The sequence below is a fragment of the Suncus etruscus genome, chromosome 3, assembly GCF_024139225.1.
Source record: "Suncus etruscus isolate mSunEtr1 chromosome 3, mSunEtr1.pri.cur, whole genome shotgun sequence".
In the NCBI taxonomy this organism is placed as follows: Eukaryota; Metazoa; Chordata; class Mammalia; order Eulipotyphla; family Soricidae; genus Suncus; species Suncus etruscus.
Window position 1 is genome coordinate 102,184,677 of NC_064850.1, and position 24,095 is coordinate 102,208,771.

The 24,095-nt window shown below is 33.7% G+C and overlaps 1 non-coding gene across 1 annotated transcript; it reads right to left on the reverse strand.

Moving 5' to 3' along the window:
* Positions 1 to 2,780: 2,780 nt before the first annotated feature.
* LOC126005513 (U6 spliceosomal RNA) lies at positions 2,781 to 2,887 on the reverse strand. Its single transcript, XR_007494565.1, has one exon. It is a non-coding gene; the product is annotated as a U6 spliceosomal RNA (small nuclear RNA).
* Positions 2,888 to 24,095: the final 21,208 nt, after the last annotated feature.

Consider the following 24,095-nt stretch of genomic DNA (forward strand, 5'->3'; position numbering starts at 1 on the left):
TACTCCTGGCTATCTGCTCAGAAATAGCTCCTGGCAGGCACAGGGGACCTTATGGGACACCAGGATTGAACCAACCACCTTAGGTCCTGGATTGGTTGCTTTCAAGGCAAACACCATATTCTGGCCCCTATTTTTTAAATTTTAAGCCACAAATGCCAGTGCTCAGGGATCACTCCACATGGACTCAAGGGACTCCAGAGATTGTAGAGGGGTCTGTTATATGCAGGAAATTTATTTACTATCTTAACCATTATCCTGTATTCTGACTCTAGTTGATGACTATTTTATCTTGTGCCTTTTAGCCATTTATATACCCATTTTGATGACAGGTCTATTTAGGTATTCCATTTTCCAAAGGAGTCCTGTATTATTGTTGCTTTGATTTTGTGAACATATCTTGAACATTAGCCTTTTGCCAGATGTTTGAAATGTGCAATTTCATTCTCATTTAGAAATATGTATTATTTTTGTTTTAATGAGGATATAATGAAAATAGTTATTTTGATGCAATATTACTCATTTATATTTGCATTTGCTTAACTCCCCACTAAAATTAAATCCCTAATATATTATGGAACCCAATACCTTGAGGTACTTACTGATGAGTTCCACAATGAACTCTCAAAGTGTAAAATAATGTTACATACTAAAATATACCCATAGGCCTATATGTCTAACAAAAATATATCTATAGACTAATATGACTAACACATAGAAGTAAAACAATCCATAAAATATTATTCATATTCAAGACACATCAAAGTATTTTCTACCACAAATTATATTTATTCTTGGTTTTCAAGGTTGATTTCACATCTGTAACTAAATCATTGTGATACTCATTAAAATAAAAGACCATTATTTTTCAATAGACATATAGAAAACATTTGGTTAAAAAAATAGAGGATTCATGATAAAAGTATCATGATTAAAAAATCACATTTGTTTGGTCAACTTGATAACACAGTGGTAGGGTGTTTGCCCTGCATGCACATGGCCGGCCCCAGATAGACCCATGTTTGGTTACCAGGCATCCCGTATGGTCCCCTAAGCCTGCCAGGAGCGATTTTTGAGTACACAGCAGAGTAACCCCTTAGCGCTGCCGGGTGTAGCCCCAAAATAAAACAAAACAAACAATAAAGCTAGACATCAACAAACATCACATCTGTTGAGTTGATTGTATTCATCCTGGGTCTCTATCCTCTGGGCAATTTCAAACCTAACCCTAACCCTAACCCTAACATGTGTCAAAAGAAGTCAGGAAATGTGGAACATTTAATAAAAAGCCAATGCTAAATTGTGTCAATGAGGAATGGCTGAATTCCTGTATAGTAAAACAATAGTCATTCTTGCCATCTCTCTTCAGCATAACATGTAAGTTTTGACAGGTACAATCAAATGAAAATTAAAAGTAGATAAAGAAAAGGAAAATAAAAAATTCTAAAAAGAAAAACAGAGTAAACTTAACCTCATGTGCAGATGTCATAAGCTATGCTGATTCCTAAATATTCTACAAAGTGTTATTACATTTAGTAGTTACAGAATATAATACCTACATTAAAAAGTCAGCTGCAGGGCCCGGAGAGATAGCACAGTGGCGTTTGCCTTGCAAGCAGCCGATCCAGGACCAAAGGTGGTTGGTTCGAATCCCGGTGTCCCATATGGTCCCCCGGGCCTGCCAGGAGCTATTTCTGAGCAGACAGCCAGGAGTAACCCCTGAGCAAAGCCAGGTGTGGCCCAAAAACCAAAAAAAAAAAAGTCAGCTGCATTTATTTTTTTGTTGTTTTTATTCACATCTTTATTTAAGCACCATGGTAAGGAACATGTTTGTAGTTGGATTTCAGTCATTTAAAAAAGTATTACAAAGTCATAAAAAGTGCTCCTCTTCACCAGTGCAATCTTTCCACCACCAATGGCCCCATCTCCCTCTTGAATTTTATTATAGCAAAAACAATCTATAAGAATAAATTATTATTAAAAACAATAATAATTATGATAGCTTCACAAATAAATCATTTTAGAAACATTTAACTGTTTAGCTCAATTGACCAAAAATAACTGTCACAGGTTCTGTGGGCGAGTCCCCAAGCACTGACAGACTAATCAGTAAAAGAAAATTAAAAACAATTTTGATTATTTTTCTCCACTTCATTTATCTCATAAATGCCTCTGTTTTTATTTTATTAGTATGGCCGATTAGCATATATATTATTGAAGTGAGGTATTTTCTAGCATACATCATTTCTTTTCTTTCTTCTTTTTCTTTTGTTTGGTTTTTGGCCCACACCCTGCAGTGCTCAGGGATTACTCCTGGCTATGTGCTCAGTAATTGCCTCTGGCTTGAGGGACATATGGGATGCCAGAGGATCAAACCAAAGTCTGTCCTAGGTAGCCGCCCTACCACTTGAGCCACCCTCTTGCCCTATGTCCATCTTTTTTATACAAATTATTTGCAGTATATGACTGAAACCCAACTACCATTATAATCACAGGGTTTAAATAAAGGTATTATTAAAATAATAAAATAAAATAAAAATAAAAGAGTAGATGGTAAAAAATTTGCAGTAATAACCAAAAAAATAAATGACAAAATAATAATAAAAGACAGTAAAATAATTTTAGTAAACTTTATTGATTAAAATCATATTATGTAAAATATATAAATATAAATATTACAGAAATAAAATAAAGTTCAGATTATTAATTTTTAAATGACTATCTTCTACACCTAATTTAAACTTACTAATCTTCATTAAATTATTATTATTATTTTTTTTTTAAAAAATATGGAACGCTTCACGAATTTGCGTGTCATCCTTGCGCAGGGGCCATGCTAATCTTCTCTGTATCGTTCCAATTTTAGTATATGTGCTGCCGAAGCGAGCACCATTAAATTATTTTTTAAGGGGGCCGGGCGGTGGCGCTGGAGGTAAGGTGCCTGCCTTACCTGCGCTAGCCTAGGAGACAGACCGCGGTTCGATCCCCCGGCGTCCCATATGGTCCCCCAAGCCAGGAGCGACTTCTGAGCGCATAGCCAGGAGTAACCCCTGAGCGTTACCGGGTGTGGCCCAAAAACCAAAAAAAAAAAAAAAATTATTTTTTAAACCAGAGAGCTTTTAATGTTACTGCAAGTAACTCGTTGGAATATGCTAACTCATAATTGATTCTTGAAATTAACTGATGTAGCTGAGTTCAGATGTAATCAGAGCTAATTTTGTGATTATGATATTTTTAATTACATCATGGAGACAGACTTTCTTAAAGAAATAGCATTAAATACATTGATAAATATTGCATATATAATTAAAATGGAAGTAGCAATGTCAATAGATCAATATTTAAATACTAATGTAAATGATATTAAAAAAAGAACTTTAATTTTACTAATTTGTTTGTTTGTTTGTTTTGAACTACACCTGTTTGACGCTCAGGGGTTACTCCTGGCTATGCACTCAGAAATCGAACCTGGCTTGGGGGACCACATGGGACGCTGGGGGATGCCTTACCTTTAGTGCCACCACTTCGGCCCCATAATTTTACTAATATTTTAATTCTTTACGAATACCTCCATATTTTCTAGGGATGTAGAATAATGAGACATACTTCCTTATTCTCTCTAATCAGACACAAACACTGTTAACCCTTACCTTTGGTTTATCATTCCTTATAAAAGAAATTTTACTTTTTATATCAAAATATTTATGAATGAATCTACAAAAGTCATTTCTTAAACAGCATAATTTCCAGCACATTGGGAAGTTGTATTTATAGATATTTATGACTTAATCTTTTCAAAAGATAAGCCTTTATTTAATAAGATAATTTGGGGGGGGGTCACACTGGCAGGGCTCAGGGGTTACTCCTGGCTCTATGCTCAGGAATTGCCCCTGGCAGGCAGGCACAAGGGACCATATGGGATGCCGGGATTTGAATCACCTCCCTTCTGCATGAAAGGCAAATGCCTAACCTCCATGCTATCTCTCCGGCCCCAATAGTTATGACTTTTTTTTTGGGGGGGGGGGTTTGGGCCACACCCGATAATGCTCAGGGGTTATGTGCTCAGAAGTTGCTCCTGGCTTGGGGGACCATATGGGACACCAGGGGATCGAACCGCGGTCCGTCCAAGGCTAGCGCAGGCAAGGCAGGCACCTTACTTTCAGCGCCACCGCCCGGCCCCTAGTTATGACTTTTAATCACAATTAAATGTACCAAATGTTTGGATTTCACTGTACTTTAATAAAATAAAAGCAAAAGTATCTATTATAACACTATATACTATCTACTATATAAACTACAAAAGTATCTATTATATATACTATATGTTAAAGTATTTACTATAAAACTATTATAATTTTGCTTCTAAAGGTTTATTGATAAACTTACATATTTGATTAAATTTGTTGTTGCTTACTTAAAAACATTTATTAAATAATTTATTTTTGGGGTCACACTTGTCTTAGGGGCTCCTCTCTGTGCCTTGTGGACCATTTGGAGCCTGGAATCTCAACTCAATTTCTCAAATACACAGCAAGCTTTGCATGTATTCAGCTTATTTAGCTATCTTTCAAGCCCTGTGTTAGAACTTTTTGAAAACTCTTTTTCTAAATTAAAACATTTCTGATTTACAAAATTATTCATGGTTAAGTTTTAGAAATATAATAGTTCAGCAATAATCTCACTACCAGTGTCAACCTCCCTCTACGAATGTTACCAGAGTCCATCCCATATCACCAGCACCCCAACCCAGCCTGTCATCATAGCAGGCACCTTTTTTAAGTTTGATTGTTAAAGTTTGAGTCTCCCGGTTTTTTTGTTTGTTTGTTTGTTTGTTTGTTTTTTATCGACTCCATGGCTTGGATATTTAGTTCTGATTTTTTTTTAACACCACCAATGCACCCTCGTTCCATTGCCCCTGTACCACATTATTTCACATTTGTTTTTCTGCTCTACTGAATTCCTTTCCTTCTCTTCACTATAATCTGGGGCCAAGGGTATTCTAGTCAACATATTTAAACCATTGCGTTCCTTCATGCAGTTATTCTAAAAACCACTGTAAGTTATATCATAAAGTATTAACTTTTTTCTTCTGGTTAACTTCAGTTAACAAATATCTTCTAGTTACATCCCTGTTGCAATGAATTGTGTGATTATAAAATTCCTTATAGATATATAGTATTCCATTATATATGAATTTGTATACATGTGTGTGTGTGTGTATATATATATATATATATATATATATATATATATATATATATATATACGACCCTTTCATAGTTCACTTATCTATTGTACATGTAGTTTGCTCCCAACTCTTAGCTATTGGACTGAGTGCTGCAATGAGTAGTGGTGTGCATATGCCCTTTTAATGAATATTTTTATTTTCTGGTAATAGTTACCCCAAAATGGAATTATTGGGTCATATTACAGTTTTATTTTGCTTTTACTGAGAACACACCATACTATTTTCCATGGGGCTTTAAGCAGATAGCACTCCTAACAGCAAAGACAAAAATTCCTTTTTACCACATTCCCATCAACTCATTGTTTCCAGTATTTTTGACATGTGTCAATCTCTGGTATAAAATGATACCCCATTGTTGTCTCATTTGAATTTACATAATGATAAGAGATGATAGCATTTTTAATCTGCCCGTTGAGAGATCTGTTGATCTCTATCAGAAAGGTATTTGTTCATTTCCTCTCCCCCATTTTTATGAGGTTTTAGATTTTGAGTGGTTAATCTTTATGAGTGCCTTCTATATCCCAAATATTAATGCTTTATCTGCTTCATTGAGTGAACATATTTTTCCCATTCAGCTTGCTGTCTTTTAGTTTTAGCTCAGGTTTCTTTTGCCAAACAGAAACATGAAATGGAATAATGACTGACTCTTCAACAAATAATGTTGGAAAGTAGATAACTATGTGTAAGAAATTAAAGCTGGATCTAAATCTCATACCTTACACAAAAGTTATATCAAGTGAGTCAAAGACCCAGAGATAAGATCTGAATCTTAGAAAATAAAATTAATAAATTAGGAAATAAAAATAAAATAAAATTAGGAAATAATAGGCAGAATACGGTAAAACCTAGTCCTTAAAGGAGCCTCCAATGATATCATGCCAATGGCAAAAACACAGAATGAAATCTGAAAAGTGGGATTATATCAAACTAAAAATATTCCTTGTGGCAAAGATATACATTTGATTTAAGTCTGCTTTTTGATGTGGTCAGAACAATAGTACAGTGAATAGAAAAGACAATCTGAGTTTGATCTTCAACATGCCTGTAGTTTCCTGAACCTCAAGAGCACAGTGTAAGGAGTAATTCCTGAGCACTGCCTACCCACCCAAAAGATTGTTTTCCTATTTCATTATTACTTTCCTAATAAAAATTGTTTTAGTAGACGTTGTAAGATAATTATTTGATAGAAATTTTATAATTGATCAAATGTGCCTAAAATATAGATTTAAAATATGCTGAGCTGAAAAAGTCATTAAGGCAAAAACATCGATATTTTTCCTCAGCAAGTGAAAACACTGTTAAATTCTATTTTATGACATTCCTTCATATTTCTAATAAGTATCATTAAAGTCCTTATGACTTTCAAAGTCATTATTTACATGACTTTTGGATAGTAGCAATATAGCTACAAGTTCTTGTTGAAATACTGCTGGTTGAATGGTTTCTCTCCATGGTAATTTCATTACATATTCAACCTGCATTTCAACTCACGCTGCTGCCATTAAGTGTTAAACTTGGGTTATTAAATAGTAAAGTTATGTTCTTAGCTGTCAGCTGTAAGAGTGATTTTCTCATCAGCGTCTGGATCTAGACCAAGCTTTGCTTTTATATGAATTTCAAAGTATGGAAAAGTGAATTCCTTAATAAAAAATATAAACCCTTATATCTGGAATTTATTATAAAATAATTAATCACTGAGTCTCTAGTTGGCATATTCTTTCTCCCAAGTATGAAGCTTTTGTCTAATCCGGTTGAAATTGTGTCTGTCTAGTAAAAATATTCTTCTTCTTTTGTTTTGGAGCCACACCCAGTGGTATTCAGAGCACTCTCCTGGTGTTTGTGTTCAGACTTCACTCCAGCAGTGCTCAATGAAGCAACCATATGTGTTCCAGAGAGCAAATTGGCTGCATGCCTCTGCACCATCTTTCTGGCCCCACAACAATTGTTGTAATTATGATGTTTTTTTCATGGTGAGAAAATTTTCCCAGCTAAATTTAATATCAATTAGTAAAACATTTTCTAATAGATTTTATTGCCTTAAAGTAGTCTCAAAGCAGGAAATATTAATACTGTCATCAGAAAGAAAAACAAAAACACAACATAATCTTGAACTGTAAATTTGAAACAAAGGTAATTCATTTCTAACTAATTTGCCCATGAATTCAATTAAATCTCTACAATGCCAATTAAATGGAAGATTACTCAATAACCCTATGCTTTTGTGGTACAAAGAAGCATATATTATGGAGTTAGTTTCCTTTCTTTTTTTCTTTTATTGATTTGTTTTGGGGTCACACCTATCATCAGTGTTCACTCCTGTCTATGTACTCAGGGTTCCTTCTTGGTGGTGTTAGGGGACCATATAGAGTGTCAGTGTTCAAACCTTGTTTATTTGCAGGCAAAGCAAGTCCACTACCCACCATACTAGCTCTCAGGCCCATGGAGTTACTCTGTTTTCAAAAGCTTAAAATATTGCCTGAAAGGTCATAGTTTCGGGGGGGGGGGATGGGGAAGATGACTGCTGAAAATGAACTGAAGTCACACTGAATCCTTACTCCACAAGATTAGCTATTAATCCATTCTTCTTTCCCTTCAAAAAATCAGTGAAGCTACAAAGAAGCATATGCTGCTGATTAGAACAAGGACTTTGTCATTTTCCTGTTCATAGGAAAGATATTGCAACAATAACTGATTGTCCTTAAGAAGGCAAGAAGAAATGGCAGATTTTCCGAGATGGAAAATTACATAGTGATCATTATTGTTAACATCCTTATTCATTATCTAATGGCCAAATTGATTGATTGATTTGTTCAAACTAATTTTTTAACTCTGTTGAAGGCTTTTTTTTTTAATCTCCATGATAATTCTTAGGTTTCTTATGACTGGACATTAGAGCTGCTTTGTTGTTGTTGTTGTTGTTGTTGTTGTTGTTGTTTTGAACCACACCCGGTGACGCTCAGGGGTTACTCCTGGCTATGCATTCAGAAAACGTTCCAGGCTGGGTGACCATATGGAGCGCAGGGGAAATTGAACCACAGTCTGTCCTAGGTCAGCGCCTAGGTCAGCACGTGCAAAGCAAATGCCCTACCACTTGTGCCACTGCCCCACATAGCCCCATCTCCTGCTGTCACAGGAAAATATTTATTTGAAAAATGCTAGCTACATTTTCAGAAGCTGAATTTCTGTTCTAGGAATAGGAATTAAGATTGTTTAGTTTCCAGACCTATTTATTAAAATGTGTATCGAGATATCAATCCAGATCATTTTTCTTATTGCGTAAGTTGCTCTAATATCAATATTCTTTGTTGGTTTTGATAAAAAAAAATCATGTTATTTGTCTAATATTATGTGAAAACATTAGCAGCAGGCATTTCTCTGACTTTTTTTTTTACTGTTTTATTTGTTTGAGATTAAGTTTCTACATTTTCAATATAGCCAGATGTTGAAGTAATACAACAGGATCAGATATAAAATCCTATTATATTTTAAAACTAGCTTTAGATGATCCATCTTATTCTTTGTATCAACAAATAAATGATTTTATACAAATTAGCAAACTGCCTCCAAGTCTCCAATTATTACATGAATTCTTTTGAGATATATCTATATGCAACTTCTGTCCTGATTTTCATCATCATCTTAGGTGGAAATGTTTGGTTTTTGTTTTTTTTTTCACTGAAACTGCTTGAAGAAACCTTTTTTTTTGCCCTGCAGAAAATGTCTGTTTTAAAAATATTTATATCCATGATAAGAGTTCTTAGGTAGTAGAATCATATCGGTTTATATATTAGTATTATAAGCATGTTATTACCTGCTATACCATATGCAGAGTCATCCAAGGCAACTACAGGTTCATTAAGAATCTCACAACAGAATTTGGTCAATCTAAAAAATTCCATACTCAGGTATTTCTCCATCTCAAAGATTTTTCACCTCAAGTCTTAATTTTTTCAGCTGCTCTAAACATTCAGTCCTGTAATTTTTCAATATAGCATTATTACTATATAATATATATATATAGAGTACAGCTTTGGGAAATGTTGACACATATCTACGTTTTTTTTTTGTTTTTTTTTTTTTTTTTTTTTTACTTTGTTTTGTAGAGCTAGGGAAGGTGACTTCAATATTCTTCTAGAGACTTTTGTATCTAGGGAATTTGATCCTTGTTTTAAGTAGGGCTATCTTGGCTCCTCTCCAGTTCCTTTAAAGTAGAAGGTTTTAATGTTTTCCATCTAATTATCAGTTTTCAGAGAGCAATAAAAACTATTACAGAATATACTGGCCTACCCAGAGTCCATTATTCCCTTGCTTACTAATTCCCTTCATAACAAACTTTATAACCTGTCTTCAAATTCTTACAAAAGAAGTAATTTTGTAAAACCAATGAAAGATTTCTACATAAATTAATCTTTGGATTAAAATAATACTATCTTCTTTACCAAATATATTATGTAGTGAAAGTATCAATATCTTATCTTTAATATCAATTCACTGTGACTTACCATTATTCATAGTTGAGTTTTAGTTTTGGACTTAAATATTCCAGTAGCAATCACAGAACCAGTGTGAACTTCCCTCCACAATTGTTCCCAGGTTCCGCCTATCCACATCACTTCCTGTTCCAATTTGCTATCTTGACAACTACTTTCTTAAGTTTTTTGTTAAAGCCTGTGTCTCATGGATGCAGGGTTGTTGACTCTGGTTTGAATATTCAGATCTGCCCTTACTTAATACCATATATGTACCTGAATTTGCCTGGCCTCAATTCTTAATTATTTTTCATTTGTCTTTCTCCATCTCTGCTCTATTTTTTCCATCTTCCTTTATTCTGACATATAGGAAGATCTAGGCATCTAGCCTTTATAACATGCAGTCTCTAATGCAAATTTTTTGTTTTGATGTGGCATGAATAATAAGTGGCATCACCTTTTGTTTATCCTTTACCCTGGCTTACTCATGGTATCTTCTACTTCCACCCATGTTACCGTGAATTGCACAATTGTATCATTCTGACAGCTATGCATTATTCATAGTCTACAACTCTACATATACCATATCTTCATGATTCACTCATCTGTAATCGATACCTGGATTATTTCGAAATCTTACTTATTGTACTTGAGTGATGCAATGAATGACAGTGTATGTATGTCCTTTAAAACAACACATAGGTAAAACACTCCAGGACATTGATACTAAAGGCATCTTCAAAGAGGAAACTGCACTCTACAAGCAAGTGAAAGCAGAGATTAACAGAAGCTTCTGCACCTCAAAAGAAATAGCAACCAGGATACAAGAACCCCCCACTGAGTGGGAGAAACTATTCACCCAATACCCATCAGACAAGGGGCTAATCTCCAATATATACAAGGCACTGACAGAAATTTACAAGAAAAAAACATCTAATCCCATCAAAAAATGGGGAGAAGAAATGGACAGACATTTTCACAAAGTAGAAATACAAATGGCCAAAAGACACATGAAAAATGCTCCACATCACTAATCATCAGGGAGATGCAAATCAAAACAACTATGAGGTACCACCTCACACCCCAGACATTGGCACACATCACAAAGAATGAGAACAAGCAGTGTTGGCGGGGATGTGGAGAGAAAGGAACTCTTATCCACTGCTGGTGGGAATGCTGTCTAGTTCAACCTTTATGAAAAGCAATATGGAGATCCTCCAAAAACTGGAAATCGAGCTCCCATATGACCCAGCTATTCCACTCCTAGGAGTATACCCTAGGAACACAAAAACACAATACAAAAATCCCTTCCTTACACCTATATTCATTGCAGCACTATTTACCATAGCAAGACTCTGGAAACAGCCAAGATACCCTTCAACAGATGAATGGCTAAAGAAACTGTGGTACATATACACAATGGAATATTATGCAGCTGTCAGGAGAGATGAAGTCATGAAATTTTCCTATACATGGATGTACATGGAATCTATTATGCTGAGTGAAATAAGTCAGAGAGAGAGAGAGAGAGAGAGAAAGACGCAGAATTGTCTCACTCATCTAAGAAAAATGAAAGACATTCTTGCAATAATAACTTTCAGTCACAAAAGAGAAAAGAGCTGGAAGTTTCAGCTCACCTCATGAAGCTCACCACAAACAGGGATGAGTTTAGTTAGAGAAATAACTACATTTTGAACTATCCTAATAATGAGAATGTACAAGGGAAATAGAAAGTCTGTCTAGAGTACAGGTGGGGGTTGGGTGGGGAAAAGGGAGATTTGGGACATTGGTGATGGGAATGTTGCACTGGTGATGGGTGGTGTTCTTTACATGACTGAAACCCAAACAAAACCATGTATTTAATAAAGTTGTTTAAATAAAAAATTAAAAAAAGAATGAATCATTATCTGTACTGGGTATAACTGGGGTATGGAGATGCACACCTCATGCTACTTAGAACTTATTTTTGACTCTGTGCTCAGATATTTCTGGCAGCATATGAAGTGCCAGGTGCCACACCCAGTTTGGACACATGCAAGGCAAACATTGTACAAATAACTATCCATTTCTGATCAAAAAAATTGCCTTATCTTTTTAAGATCAATAACAGATTAAGTAGGAAAAAGACTATTTGTAAAAGTTAAAGAAAAAATAATTTTCTGTTATTTAGGGGGAGATTTGGACCACACCTGATGACTCACAGGGGTGACTCCTAGCTATGTGCTCAGAAATCGCTCTTGGCTTGGGGGACCATATAAATGCCGGAGGATCAAACAGTAGTCCGTCCTAGGTTAGTGCATATAAGGGATGTGCCACTGCTTGCGCCACTGCTCTGGCCTTGAAAAAAAGTAATTTTCTTTTTTTTCTTTTTTTTTTCTTTTTTTTTCTTTTTTTCGGTCCACACCCGTTTGATGCTCAGAGGGTACTCCTGGCTAAGCGCTCAGAAATTGTCCCTGGCTTGGGGGGACCATATGGGACACCGGGGGATCAAACTGCAGTCCTTCCATGGCTAGTGCTTGCAAGGCAGACACCTTACCTCTAGCGCCACATCACTGGCCCCAGAAAAATGTAATTTTCTTACTAAAATTTAATTCATCACATCAAATGAAGTTCTCAGGTTATAAGCAGTATATAAAATATACTGTAATGAGACCACCAAAACTAACAAGCAAGAAAAATGTAATATATCTCTAGATATAAAAGTGTTTTTAAATAATTCTCCAAATATCTGACTTTTGTTACTAATCAAGCTGCCTGAATAATAATAACTTGATATAACCTATTTATTGTCTGTTTTTTTTCCTAAAAGCTCCCTATGAATTCTCCCTTATATAACTTGTTCTGTCAAACATTATTCTGATCTCAGCTAATTATAAACTATTAAATTTAATTGTTTAGTTTTGTATATATAATATTCTTATTTATCATAGAAAATGTCTAATCTACCTTATATTATATGTTTATCTTGATATCATATGTCATTTTATGGAGCAATCTCTCAGTTTTCCTTAGAGCTTTTATAATAATCTCTAAGCATATATCTCCAGAATTTTAAGTTTTGGAAAACTTATGCAAATAATTCTATTCAACTGTCAAAAATCCATTTATAGGGAACATAACTTAGATTCCATATGTGTTTTTATTTCAATAAAACAAAGCATATTTTTTAGAGTTAATTTGTTCTATGTGTCATTTACTGGTTTATTCTATATAAATACTTGATTTTATTCTTGCTTATTTTTAATTTAAGAATTGTTATTTATATTACTCTTTCCTAAGCTTTATTTTAGTGTTAGTTATTTTAGAATAGCTTAAGATTTTTTTTAATTTTAATGTTTCTCTTTCTTTGGAGACCATACTTAGATCATTCATGGAGAATAGGAAGAAGCTTCACCCCTTTTGTAATGATTTTCTTAATGTAACATTTTTTATTTGCTAAGATAACTGATTTATCTTAAGCAAGTGGACATCAACATGTTTGCCTAAATGGTGTTTATACATGAATTTGTGAATGCCATTTCTCATATTTATATTCATTGAGGATAAACTCCTTCCTTGGTCATATTTTAGGGTGAATATGATAAACATCAAAAATTTTCTTCTGTACTGAAGTATAGAACTGAAATGTAAATATAAGCCATTTTCTAGATAACAGATGAGAATGGTTTTATTTCAAAAAATCATGACAGGGCTTACAAGAAAGTACATAATGTTGCTATCATTATATATAAAAAATTCAAACTGCAACAAAAAATTTCAAAACCCGAGTTTGCTAAGAATACAGACTGAGGGTCAGGGAAGTCCTTGAAACACTGATTTAGGAATGTTGATTTTGGTGTGTATGTGGAGTTGGAAGCATTAACTTTATAGTACTTTATAGTACTATAAATCAAGCCAGCTAAATAAAAATTGAAAAGAGGAAAGAAAGTCAATTCCAATTCATAGTGGAAATATACATGCCAAAAACTTGAAAGGAAGAAAGGAAGGAAGAAAGAAAGAAAGAAAGAAAGAAAGAAAGAAAGAAAGAAAGAAAGAAAGAAAGAAAGAAAGGAAGGAAGGAAGGAAGGAAGGAAGGAAGGAAGGAAGGAAGGAAGGAAGGAAGGAAGGAAGGAAGGAAGGAAGGAAGAAGGAAGGAAGGAAGGAAGAAAGAAAGAAAGAAAGAAGAAAGAAAGAGAAAGAAAGAAAGAAAGAAAGAAAGAAGAAAGAAAAGAAAGAAAGAAGAAGAAAGAAAGAAAGAAAGAAAAGAAGAAAGAAAGAAAGAAAGAAAAGAAAGAAAGGAAAAGAAGGAAAGAAAGAGAAGAGAGGAGAGAAAGAAGAAAGAGAAAGAGAGAAGAGAAAGAAAGAAAGAAAGAAAGAAAGAAGAAAGAAAGAGAAAGAAAGAAGAAAGAAAGAAGAAGAAAGAAGAAAGAAAGAAAGAAGAGAGAAAGAAAGAAAGAAAAGAAAAAGAGAAAGAGAAAGAAAGAAAGAAAGAAAGAAAAGAGAAAGAAAGAGAAAAAAAGAAAGAAAGAAAGAAAGAAAAAGAAAGAAAGAAAGAAAGAAAAGAAAGAAAGAAAGAAAGAAAAGAAAGAAAGAAAGAAAGAAAGAAAGAAAGAAAGAAAGAAAGAAAGAAAGAAGAAAGAAAGAAGAAAGAAAGAAAGAAAGAAAGAAAGAAAGAAAGAAAGAAAGAAAGAAAGAAAAGAAAGCAGAAAGAAAGAAAGAAAGAAAGAAAGAAAGAAAGAAAGAAAGAAAGAAAGAAAGAAAGAAAGAAAGAAAATGAAGAAGAAGCCAGAGATAAAACAATTGATAGGTTGCTTGCTTTGCTTGAAGCACACTAGAATTCAAATCCTGATAACCCAGATAGTCCCTGTGATCCTACCAAGACTAATTCCTGAATGTAGAGTCCTGAGTAAGTAAGGTATATAAGTAAAAGTCCTGACAACTGTAGGTTGTGGTTCCAAAATAAAAGAAACAAGAAAGAGGTCAAAAGAATTTTATAAATGCTTTTATATAATTTTACTATATGTAAATCGTCTATGGGAACTATGTGCAAATTAGCAATTAAGAAAAATTGCTGGGGCTGGAGTGGTGGCACAGAGCAGTAAGGCGTCTGTCTAGCCTAGGATGGACTGCGTGCGGTTCCATGCCTCGGTGTCCCATATGGCCCCCCAAGCCAGGAGCAATTTCTGAGCATATATCCAGGAGTGTCACGGGGTGTGGCTCAAAAAAAAGAAAAAGAAAAAGAAAAAAATTGCAAAAATGTGGTTTTGACTGTAGTCTGGAGGAAGAAACAATGCTGACACAAATTATAGTGAGAATTGAGGAAATAGAGATAATTATGTAGAATAATTATTCGTGATTATATTTCAATGTAAGATATAAATATGCTTTTTAGTTAAAGTCATTGAAAATTAATGATAAATTAATATTTCTGGATAAGATCTAAAAATAACAGATAAAACGTTTTAGACACTCATTTGTACTATTGTTAATAAAGGGGTTTTATTTGTGTCACTTTATCTCTGTTCAAAACCCAGTTCTTGTCTAGAGTGATCTGTCCCAACTATCATTGTCACAGTGCTCCCTTCTCTGCCCTAAGTGCACTGTTCAACTATTTGTGGCAAGTTTCCTAGAATAAACTTGAGCTCATAGCCCTCATCTCTATTGGCTCTGGATGACTTTTTTTCCTCTTATATCCCACAAATGACTGAGATTATTCTATGTCTATCCCTCTACCTCTTTAAACTTAGCATACAACTTTTTATATCCTTGGACTGTAGTGATGGCACAAACGGTAGGGAATTTGCCTTGCATGTGCTAACCTAGGAATGACTGTATAGTCCCCCAAGCCAGGAGGGATTTCTGAGTGCATAGCCAGAAGTAACCCCTGAGCATCACTGGGTGTAGCCCAAAAAAGCAAAAAAAATTTTTTTTCATATCCATATACATAAGCAAATTTTATGACTTCATGTTTCCTAACAGCTGTATAGTATTCCATTGTGTAAATGTACAATTTCTTTAGCTACTCATTGTTCTTGGCCATGTGAATTGTTTCCAGATATTGGCTAATGTACAGCTTAATGTAGTTATTTGTTTATCTTTGCTTCCCCTTGATTGGCCAATGATGTTTCAACCTTGAAGATGTCTTTAGCATCAATGTTATGGATTGTCCTGCCCTACATTTTCCTCAATGTACCTTATGTTTCAAGTCTATATCAAGGCTCACAAGCTAGGTACACAGATGCATCTGTGTTGTGCCTGAACTTCCAAGTTTGCCCACAGGAGCATGTCAAAGTGCTACTCCCTGTCTCCTGACAAAGGAAAAACCATTTCCTGGTCTCACAGCCCAAGTTGGCCTTCTCATTTGCAGTGTCTCATAGCCATGCCCTTTTAGGGTTCTATTGCCTCACCTACCTTGCCATGCTTACTACCTCGGCAATAGTGCTTGTGTCTATTCCCACTCCTCTATGCACTGAGTTCCATAATTCTCAGCCCTTCCACAGGACCAAGTCAGGTTGACACTCACTGCAAAAGTAATATAATCAGAATTATAGGGAACTGCATCAGATTATTTATAAATTTATAATTTATTATTAATTTCACAAATGACTAAGATTAAAAGTTTGATCTGAGACTTGTTAGGTGACATTTTATCTAAGCTCTCCATTATAGAATTATTCTACATTATGAGTGATAACACTCATGAGATTGAATTATAAATATGATGTTGGACAGAGGTAAAAATCTAATTTCTGTATGTAATGTGTAACAAATATGTTTAATATTTCACAGGTTAATAGAACAGCTCATATCTATAACTCAAACTATTTGTGACAAAATTATATATTATTTCCACATGAACCAAAAAGAAAAATTTTACAATAAAGTTAAATTTCTATTTTGATTACATCTTACCCTACTTAGTTTATTACCAGATATAAATACAATTATTTTGCTCATATTTCCACAATTTTTTGTTTGTTTTGTTTTGGGCTATACCTAGTGATGCTGATTATAGACATGTTTGTAGTAGAGTTTCAGTCATAAAATAGTACACCCCCCTTTACCAGTGCAACCTTCCCACCACCAATGCCCCCATATTTCTCCTCCCCACCCCTCTGCCGGTCTTTGAGACAGGAATTCTATATTCTAACTGCACTCACCAATATTTGTGGTAAGCATCACATCATGTGCTGATCCTTACAGCACTCATCTTTAATATATCTGGGTATTATTGCCATATTGTCTTTTATTTTTCTGAATACCACAGGTGAGTAAGATTATTCTGCGTCTGTCTCTCTCTGACTCTTTCACTCAGTATAAATAGTCTGCATGTCAATCCATGTATAGGAAAATTTTATGAATTGATTTTTCCTGGAAGCTGCATAGTATTGCATTCTTTATCTGTACCACAGTTTCTTTAGCCACTCATCTTTTGTCAGGCATCTGGATTGTTTCCAGATTCTGGCTATTGTAAATAGAGCTGCAATGAACATAGACATGCAGAGGGTATTTTTGTATTTATTTTGTGTGTGTGTGTGTGTTTTTGTGTTCCTAGGATATATCCCTAGGAGTGGTATTGATGGATCACACGAAGGTCAATTTTCAGGGTTTTATTTTTTTTTTGAGGGGGGGAGTGGGTTTGAGGTTTTTTTGGGGGTTTTTTTTGGGTTTGAGTTTTTTTTTTTTTTTTTTTTTTTTGGTTTTTGGGCCACACCCGGTGACGCTCAGGGGTTACTCCTGGCTATGCACTCAGAAGTCGCTCCTGGCTTGGGGGACCATATGGGACGCCGGGGGATTGAACCGCGGTCCGTCCTAGGCTAGCGCAGGCAAGGCAGGCACCTTACCTCTAGCGCCACCGCCCGGCCCCTGGGTTTGAGTTTTTGAGGAATCTCCATATTGTTTTCCATAAGGGCTGGACTAGCTGGCATTCCTACCATCACTAAATGATAGTTCCTTTCTCCCCACATCAAAGCCAGCACTTATTGTTCTTGCTCTTTGTGATGTGGGCCAGTCTCTGTGGCTTGAGATGGTACCTTGTTATTTTTGAAATAAAAAACCCGAGCTTTTTGGAGATGCAGGAACTATAGTTACCCACAGTTTCAGAAATCAGAGGGCTCACGCAGAGATGAAAAAGAAGCTATGGAAGGATCTAAAGGTGTTCATGAGATTGTAAAAGGGTCATCAACAATGTAAGGCTTTTCTTGTAAGAACTCCCAGATTGACATAAAGTTCATCTGTATGTCAAGATCTCCAGGCCAAGACAAATTGGAGGAATTGTACTTATTCTCCCAATTGAAATTTCCTCTTTCAAGCCTATGTTCTCTCTTGAACAGATATTCCTCTCTTTTCATTTATGTGTGTTAAGTACATTTTTTCAATACAAATTATCTTGCATCACTTATAAAAGCTTAAAACTATCTTACATAACTTAAAAAAGTGATCCTCCCCCAAAATCAATAATATTTATTCCTTTGTCAATTGACTATGTACTAAAGTAATATTGCACGGTAGCATTATACATATTTCAGCAGTAAATCATATATACATATATATTCTACAACAATTTTCATCTAAATATGTAGCTTTAGTCTTAACAATAATATTGTTCCTCTTTGTCCAATTTACCTACATTTCTCCCATTTCCTTCTAAAAACCACTAATTATTTTTATAGTTTCAATTTATCTTATCTTACTTTATCTTACTTATCTTACTTTTACTTTATCTTATCTTACTTTGCTTAATCAATTTGTAATTATTTTCTATTTACTAATTTTGGCTCACAAGCAAGAGAAAAATGATAGACTTTGATTTTTTTATTTATTTACAACTGATTTTCACTCAGGAAATGTACATTCTGATCAAATTTTCTTCATTTCTAAAAAGAACAACAGCACATTTCTAAAACTATTGTAAAAACTAAATGAAAAGAAAAGTGGCAAGCTGGGAACAAGCATATAAGCAAGTTCAGTATATGGAAGCTTTTATCCAGTTTGTTCATGCTTAAAACAAAATTGCAACATCTACAGATCAATACTTTTGTGCGTTTTCCTAAGCTCTTCTTTCATCTTCCTTGTAATATTTTTCCCAATATCACCTTCTAGAACCAAGACATATAATTTGCTGCCAAACCTAGCTATTGGAAATAGTAGTTCCACTTCCCTTCCTCTGTTTTTTTCATTGCTACTCTAATGTGGTAGTTCTATTTGACTCTGTTTATTAATGTTGACATTCAAGCCTATTGAGGTGTCTCTTTTTCATGAATTTGATTTATAGAGTTCCAATAGGTTTGTGCAGCAGTCTTTATCTCTAGGAAAATGTTCTGCTTTATTTTGTAGAAGTTCTAGTTCTGACATTTGGTGACATTTTCTCTTACTGTTGACAGTTTTTCTGTTTTTTCTTTTAGATAGCGAACCAGACTGGTGAGGTGTTTCATTTGTTTTTATCTAGTCTGTTTTATATCTCATAAAACCCTACAAAGTTTTCATTTCACAATAGATTCTTGTTGGTTTTTAAAAAAACTAGCACTACAGTTTCCTTTACCATGAATTATTTGGTTGTTTACTAGGATATGGGAATTTAGATTTTCCCCCTAGGCATCAGGGAAACAAATTTTGCTTCTTTTCATAAGAAATTGTTCTCCATTTATAAATATTATATTGTTTAATGAACTTGAAAGTGCCTTAAAATATATTAATATAAATAATAGCAAATTATATTAAAATTAACAACCTATTTAGTACTAAGAAATCAAAAATACTTTATAGAATCCATTTGTTTCAACAAATTTTCTAAATGTAGCTATCACTAGATAGAAATAAATATTATTTATTGGATAATATTATTTGTGATTAATATGCATTCAATATTATTACTGATTGATTGAAATAAATATTATTTATTGGATAATATTATTTGTGATTAATATGTATTCAATATTATTACTGATTGATTGAAATAAATATTCTTTACCATGTTATAGACAGAAAACTAGTATTTTTGTACTAAAAACCTATTTTTATTGTTAAAATGGACACAATTAAGGCAACATTTTCTGGCTAGTAGTGGGAATTCTTGACAGTAATTGGATAGCACTTAACCAGGATTGATGTTCTGTCTCACAACTATTTCATTAAACTTGACAATGCAAGAGCAACAGTTCTTCCTATTTTACTTCAGTTATTTAAAACCATAGCATGTAAGATTCTTACAAAGTTTGGAAGTGTAAAGTACTTAATTACTTTTTTTTAATCCCTGTATCAGTCATACTCTATTACTTTCTCAAAATTTAAATGTAATTATCTCCTTGTATTTAATCAACAACTATCATATTTACTATTTGTATTATACTTTGTTATGCTGGAATTAGTGCCATTAGTAGTTATTGCACCCCCACATACAGTATTATGTATTGAATTATATTATTGATACATACTGAATGCCATAGTTTAAAGATGGTTGATACAGATTAATAAAAATAAACCAGAATTTCCTGTATACTGTGAAAATGTATGTACTTATATTTCATAATAAAAGAAAAGAGGAAACAACATATTTATACAACTGATTATCCACAGAATATTCAAATACAGAAACATTGTTGTAAAGAAGATATGACTGAATTGAAGCCCTGTATTCAAAGCTTTATATTTGAATTGTCTTTAATAAAAAGATAGAATACAACATAAATGATAATGTAGACATATATAATGTATTATATATAACATATATATAATTATAGACAATAAAATCTGAATTAATTAGGTATAGACCATTTTAAGGAGTAGGGAGATACTCTTCCAACATCTCTTGAAGAGGTCTCTGGACATATTAGTTGAATATTTTCATAGACAATATAAACAAAATTATAATTGTATGGCTACTGTGTTTTTTATTTATTCCAAAATAGCTTGCAAAAATCTTTTAAATCATTCTTATTATAGATTTGTATGTGTATACTTTAATAAATAATTAATGAAAGAGCCATTTGTGGAGTGACAGAGATAATTCAATAAACTATAGTGCATGGTGTGTGTGTGGGAGGCTCTGGTTTGATTGATGATATTATATATGGTACCCTGAATACCACAGGGAGTTACCTCTGAATAACTGCCAAAAGTAGCATTGGGTATGTCCAGTTGTGACCCAAAAACAAACAAATAAAAATCAGTATGTGACTAATTTTGGATTACCCATATATATCTTAATATTATCACCAATACTATCTTGTTTTCTCTATTTAATTTCACGTAATTTGTAGAACTAAGTTTTGATAAAAAGTGTGTTTCTTATGCCCCTTTGTGCAACACAAAATAATGAGTTCCTATAAAATGTAAATAATCTTCCTTCAGAAGTATAATGAAACATAAAAAGGATATATAGGGAAATATGGTTAGTATTAAAGGGAATTCATGGGATGAACTCTAAGATTTTGAACTTAAAAGTAAAATAGGGGGCCAGAGCATTGGTGCAAGTGATAGGGCATTTGCCTTGCACGTGCTGACCTAAGAAGAACTCCATCCCAGGGGTCCCATATGGTTCCCCCAAGCCAAGAGTGATATATGAGCTCATAGCCAGGAGTAACCCCTGAGCAACACCAGGTGTGGCTCAACCCCTCCAAAAAAAGTATAATAAGTCTAACTTTAGATGCGATCTGCTTAATAACCTCAAGGCAAAAATACTTAAAAAAAAAAGGAACAAATACAAGCTTATTATTATATAAAATGTCAATATTAGAATCAAGGCAGAACATAAGAAAAAGTAAATGGAAAATGTCAAAATCCTCAGAAATAAATTGCTTTGAGTCAATAATTTCACTAAATGTAAATGTGTCTAATATACCTACACAACTTGGTGGGAACAAAACAAAAATCAGACTTGTGCTGCTTATAAGAGAAACACTTGAACTATTAAGATAAACACAATATTAGAGTAAATAGTAGGAAAAATATCATACAGATGAATAATACGCTTAAAAAGGAACACCAAAGAGGGGCCATACATACAAACTAAGAACTATTCAGACTGAAAAAGGTTATAAGAAAAAGGTATTAAATATTGATTATCAATAATAATAAATTGGACATATTTTTCATTGATAAATCAAATAAGAGGAAATAAAGTTCACTAAGCATCTATTAATACATTGAGAGGAGATACTTCAATGGCAAAACAGTAATAGTGGGAGAGTAAAAACTTGTTTTCATCATAGTACAAACCAATCACACAAAAAACAAATGAAAATGAAAAAGTCATTCATGGGCAATTGACAAACAAACACTGGGCTGGGGTAGTGGTGCTAGCAGTAAGGTGTTTGCCTTTCTTGCACTAACCTAGGACAGACCGTGGTAAGATCCCCCAATTTCCCATATAATCCCCCAAGCCAGGAGTGATTCCTGAGTGCATAGCCAAGGGTAACCCCTGAGCATCACTGGGTATGGCCCAAAAGCCAAAAAACAAACAAACAAACAAAAACACAAAACAAGCACACATTCTTCTCTGGTGTACCTGATAAATTCTGCAGTATATAAAATATGTTGAGAAACAAGAAGTCAAAATTTATTAAAAAAATCAGAGAGCATTTCTTTAGAGATAAAAAACCATGAAGGTAAAATAAAATATAAAATAAAATTATAGAAAGTGCAGACATTTGTAATATAGTCAACATACTGATGAATAGGCAATGGGTCAAGGAGAAAATAAGAAAAGCAAAATAATTCTGCTAAATAATAATGTAGATATAATTATCAAAATGAATTAAATGTAACAAAAGATTTAGTAAGCATGAAGGGTCTTTATATCAAGTATTAAAAAATTTAAAATAGTACCAAATTTCCATATGTTGATAAACTATAAAAGAAAGGAAACATTAAAATAAAGGGCAGAAATCAATGATATCAGAATTAACAACAATACAGAGGGCAAATAATTTTAGGCACTGATTTTTCAAAAGAATAAACAAGATTTTACCTAGACTTACAAGAAATAAAGGAAATAAAAGTCTAATAAATAAAATCACAAATAAAGGGAGAGAAGCTATAAGGGGAGACAATAAATTTGAGAAACAGAAATACTAAAATTATTATAAACAATTCTACACAACCAAACTGGAGAACTGTTAAAAAAAATAAACCAAAAGATAAATGTATATATTCTTCAAATTCCCTTGGTTGAATCAGGAAAAGTAGAAAAGCTTAACTGATACTATAAATAAAATAATTGAAACTAAAATACATTTCCCAATTCAAAAACAAAAACAGTTTCCATACTGAGTTCTAAAAAAAAAACTTCAATTGGAATTCTTACGTATATATCCCATGCTTTTACAGACTATCAGGCCATTAGGCCATTGTAACTTCTAATGGCTTGCTAATAGTACTCTAATAACAAATATTGACAGATATGTTACTTAAAAGAAAATAACCAATCATTTTTCTTAAGAAAATAAATGCAAATAGCCTCAATAAAATTATTTCAAGAATATATGGGAATCATGCACCATGATCAAGTAGAATTTTTTCCTGATACTAAAGGATGGGTCAATACATATAATTGAGTTACTCAGTGCTTACTAGTGGCTCTGTACTCAGATAATTTCTGGGTGGACTAATAGAGTCTTATAAATTGCCAAGTATCAAATCTGTGTCAGACATCTATAAGCCAAGCACCCTACCCACTATACTATCTCTTGGGTCGTGATAGACCATTTCAACAAAATGAAAGATAAAAACATGATAATGTAAATAAATTCAAAGAAAAAAATTCCACAATAATTATTTATAAAAACTCTCAACAAATTAGGAATGGTATAAATATACCCTAAAAATGTGATAGCTATCTACAGCAAATAATTAATCACGAATAAATCATACTCAAGGGTGAAAAACATTCACCACTAAAATGGAATATTTTATGGAAAACTGCAGAAAACCATGCACCTCATAAAAACCTTCATAAAAACCTAAAGTTGGGGTTAGTCCTCTGGAATTACAAGTTTAGTATAGTGTAGACATTGAGAGCTGTAAATGTGTGGCAAAGAGGAAGTGTATTACTCAAATAGAACAGGAAGGGGCCAGAGCAATGACACAAGCGGTAAGGCTCTGCCTTGCCGGAGCTAACCTAGGACAGACTGTGGTTCTATCCCCTGGTGTCCCATATGGTCCCCCAAGCCAGGAGCAATTTCTGAGTGCATAGCCAGGAGTAACCCCTGAGCATCACTGGATGTGGCCCAAAAAGCAAAATAAAAAAAACAAAAAACAAAAAAAACAAAAACAAAAAAACAAAACAAAACAAAACAAAACCCAGGAAATTAAGCGATTTTAATACTGTATTTTAAAAATGCTCGCTGAGGCTGGAGACTGCTTCAGCAGACCTCACATGCCAGAATTTCACCGTTTCTCTTACA